Source organism: Limulus polyphemus, unplaced genomic scaffold (assembly GCF_000517525.1).
Source record: "Limulus polyphemus unplaced genomic scaffold, Limulus_polyphemus-2.1.2 Scaffold2445, whole genome shotgun sequence".
Classification (NCBI taxonomy): Eukaryota; Metazoa; Arthropoda; class Merostomata; order Xiphosura; family Limulidae; genus Limulus; species Limulus polyphemus.
The window spans coordinates 53,896-58,455 of NW_013668055.1; positions in this window are offsets into that span (position 1 = coordinate 53,896).

A 4,560-nucleotide genomic window follows, 5' to 3' on the forward strand; every position below is an offset into this window, starting at 1 on the left:
AATATTTGATGTTACGTTAAGTGAAGCCTTTCGTAAACATGGGAGTTTATCTGTCACTTCTGTAAGTGATAATATTTGATGTTACGTTAAGTGAAGCCTTTCGTAAACATGGGAGTTTATCCGTCACTTCTGTAAGTGATAATATTTGATGTTACGTTAAGTGAAGCCTTTCGTAAACATAGAAGTTTATCTGTCACTTCTGTAAGTGATAATATTTGTTGTTACGTTAAGTGAAGCCTTTCGTAAACATAGAAGTTTATCTGTCACTTCTGTAAGTGATAATATTTGTTGTTACGTTAAGTGAAGCCTTTCGTAAACATGGGAGTTTATCTGTCACTTCTGTAAGTGATAATATTTGATGTTACGTTAAGTGCAGCCTTTCGTAAACATAGGAGTTTATCTGTCACTTCTGTTAGTGATAATGTTGATTTTATGTTAAGTGAAGCCTTTCGTAAACATGGAAGTTTGTCTGTCACTTCTGTAAGTGATAATATTTGATGTTACTTTAAGTGAAGCCTTACATGAACATAAAAGTTTATCTGTATCTTCTATAAGTGACATTTGGTATCGCGTTAAAAGGAAACTTTAGTAAACATGGACGTTTATCTGTCACTTCTGTAAGTGATAATATTTGATGTTACGTTAAGTGAAGCCTTTCGTAAACATGGAAGTTTCTCCGTCACTTCTGTTAGTGATAATGTTGATTTTATGTTAAGTGAAGCCTTTCGTAAACATAGAAGTTTATCTGTCACTTCTGTAAGTGATAATATTTGATGTTACGTTAAGTGAAGCCTTTCGTAAACATGGAAGTTTATCCGTCACTTCTGTTAGAGATAATGTTGATTTTATGTTAAGTGAAGCCTTTCGTAAACATGGAAGTTTCTCCGTCACTTCTGTTAGTGATAATGTTGATTTTATGTTAAGAGAGCCTGAAATAAACATAGAAGTTACCTTTCACTTCTTTAAACAGCAATATTTAAAGTTATTTTAAGTACAGCCGTGCTTTAACATGAAAAGACAAGTGACAATAATGGAAATAGTGGAAATGATTCCATCTTTTACATCATGAATAAATTTATTGGTTTTTCTTTTTTCTAAGTCTGTAACTTTCACATTCGAACATTGCGTAAAAAACATCGTGTTGCGATAAAGAAACTAATTATGAATTAGGGGAAGCAGCTAGTCAACAGCACCCCCCACCCACACCACCATCTCTTGGCGTACTCTTACCAGATCGAATAGTGGGAATCAGACTGTCATTCTTATAGCGCACCCACGGCCTCAGGCGGTATTGAGCGTTTTAGCGGCAATGGGATGCAAATTAGAAATTAGTTATGCCGAATCACAAAATTGTTTTAATGGAGCTATAATGTATTCACTTAACTGTCACAGTTTTAGAAACAATTGCCATAAACCGTAGTAAAGACTTGGATGTTATACGTCGTAGCTCAAGAGAGTCTGCACTTCTATAGAAACATTTTTTATTATCTCGTGCATTAAGTCAAGATAAATATCCTCACTTCTAGAACTTTCGCTAGCGAAAGGCCTGAGTAAATTGTGTGATAAAAAACATTTATTAAAACATCAACGATATGTCTGACCCATTTGAGGAAAGATACCGTATTTTTCGAAATATAAGACGCACCCTTATTTTGAAGACAAAGTTTTGGGGGGAAAAAAGCTACAGTCGCATTTGAAAGATTTTTATTGAACAAAAATTCAATTTGAATACTTTGAAGATTAGTATATATATATTGTTCTAAACACAAAAGAGCTCAAAATATCTTTTGAACCAAACTAAATAACAGTAAACCTTTTTTTTTATTTACGGTATTTTCTTATTTTCCTATAAAATCTTCATTGCTTTCACTGTAATTTATTTTCTTATTATTTAGGGAGCATTATAAATAGTTATGTTTTAAAAGAAAAAAACTACTATTGTTATAAATAACACATTCAATTGAACTCAACTATGCATGCCTATTTAAATATATTTACACATGGCTTTACACTTACAAGCCGAGTTACTCGTCCCTAACCACTTGTGGTAACTTCTAACTTACAAGCAGAGTTACTCGTCCCTAACCACTTGTGGTAACTTCTAACTTACAAGCAGAGTTACTCGTCCCTAACCACTTGTGGTAACTTCTAACTTACAAGCAGAGTTACTCGTCCCTAACCACTTGTGGTAACTTCTAACTTACAAGCAGAGTTACTCGTCCCTAACCACTTGTGGTACTTCTAACTTGCAAACAGCGATACTGATCCTTATCCGCTATAAAAAGGAATTGCTAATAGAAGTATATCAATTATTTAGATTAACCTCTAATGACTTAATGATTAGAAGTTAACAGACTAACCTGTAATTATGTGGCCACTGAGGTTTCTGCTGCTGCCGGGGAGGGGCGTTACTGTGAACTCTTCCTCATCAGGGATTTCAGCGCCATACTCTTCACTCAGTTTACTACCTACATCAGCGAAAGAGACATACACAAGCGGATGGATACAGATAAATTTGTTAATAAATGGTTTATCGTCCAACCGTGTATTACAATTGAGTAATGGACACTTAATACACATTGAAATTTTTAAATGGCAGTTTGCAGAACATACAAGCTTATGTTTATGAAATATAATAACGGCTAAGCCTAATAAAATTTGTGGTGGTAATTATCATCACCATCCACTTAAGTTATAATGGAAGCTGATTTAAATTTAACATGAGCTATGGTGTTATTAAGCCTATAAGCCTTATAATTATAGCGTATAGTTCAACTATTCGAGAGGCACAGTAGTGAATCGAGCAAAGTTAAAAGGTTTGTTTCTTTATTTGTAGTTAAGCTTAAAGCTACGTTTTTTAGCGTTATAAACATTCGGACCTTCCGCTGTGGCACTGGGTGAGAGGTGGTGGGGGCTGTGCTCTGCCATCTGTGGGTATTTAAACCAGATTCTTAGCGTTATAAGCCCACTTACTTACCGATGAACAGTTAAAAGGACGTAGTGACATTAGCGTATTGTTTCAGCTGTTCCAAATGCCGAAATGTTACTATTATAATACTTTGGAACGAATATAAACACATTTTAAGTTACAATAAAAACAACATCTTCGTATCTGCTTTAGCCTAAGAGAAATAATCAGTTAAAAGTGGTAAAATTATTGTTGTTCTTATCCATATTGAAGAGAAAAATATACAGTAAAGAAAGGAGGATTGGCAGGAAACCATCTTCAACTGTTATATACTAACCTGAACCACGGTGTAACAGCTGTAACATACCTATTCATTTGTTTTGATGGTGAATTGTTCTCCCCAGTCCAGTAGGATAAACTTGATGACGTAATGGCTTAGGGGCATGTGGGAGATTGGAAATGAGGAGTGGTCTATCTATGTTGCTGGTTTCCTCTAACAAATGGGATTAGAATCCCTCTTCGGGTGAAATCTTATTTTCAAACTAATTTGAAAATAACACTCAAAAGAAAAGATACTAATAATAATATCTGACCAAAACATTTTACATGTACTATATGGCACGTAAAGCAGTACCATTAACATAAGTCACAGTGATATAAACCATTAATACCGAATTAAAAAAAAATAGTTAGATTTGTTTGTTTCAATCTTAGCACACAATGCTATATTAAGGGCTATCTGTGCATAGGTCTATTTTTAAACTGTCAGACAAGAGGGAAGGCAGCTAGTTAACAGCCTATCATCAGCTCTTGACCTAATCTAGTCTGACCAAACAGAACGATTTGACGGTCGCTACTATAACGCACCCACGGGTACAAAGCGCGATTCTGTGGCAATGAGACGCGAACATGAATCACCGGATTCACAGACCAAGCACACTAACCATTAAGCCATGCCTGTAATGGAGGATGTACAGTCAGCTGTTTATTGATGTCTAAAACTTAACACTACTAGTAAAAACCAAACAAAAGAGGATGGCGGGTGATTTTGAATTTATACCACTTACGAAGACTCTAGATTTTTACCACCAGATGCATAGCTAAAAGCTACTTATACACCCTAAAATTGCATATCTGTGCATCTTTGCAAGCTATTTAATTTTTGAAGATACTCTCTGAAGAAGTATTAGGAATTGGAAGATAAATGACCCCGTTGCCAAGTATCATCAATTGTTTTTATTAAAAAGTATTTGTGGTCACTGAAAAAGTAAAAAACAGAAATATTTCGCAATTCGTCAATACTTATATGGTATCAACAGCTAATCAGAGATATCAGGAAACTAATTATAAAAATTTATATGACTTTCCTTTGTCAGAACACGCAGAGTCACAAGTTAAAATGTAAACCTTCACAGCCAAATTAAACATTTGTTTAAATCTTACAAAGCACATATGTCATTAAATAACCAACAATTTCGAATTTTGAACGTCGGAGCTCAACACACGAATGGTATCCTAGCGGTACGTTTTTGAACTAGCTTCGAAGAAAACAGTATATATATATATATATATATATCGGACATGATTGTTCAAACTATAGAAAAAGAATAAACATGCTAATATGATATGAATGTATGAAGATGTCCTTCAGC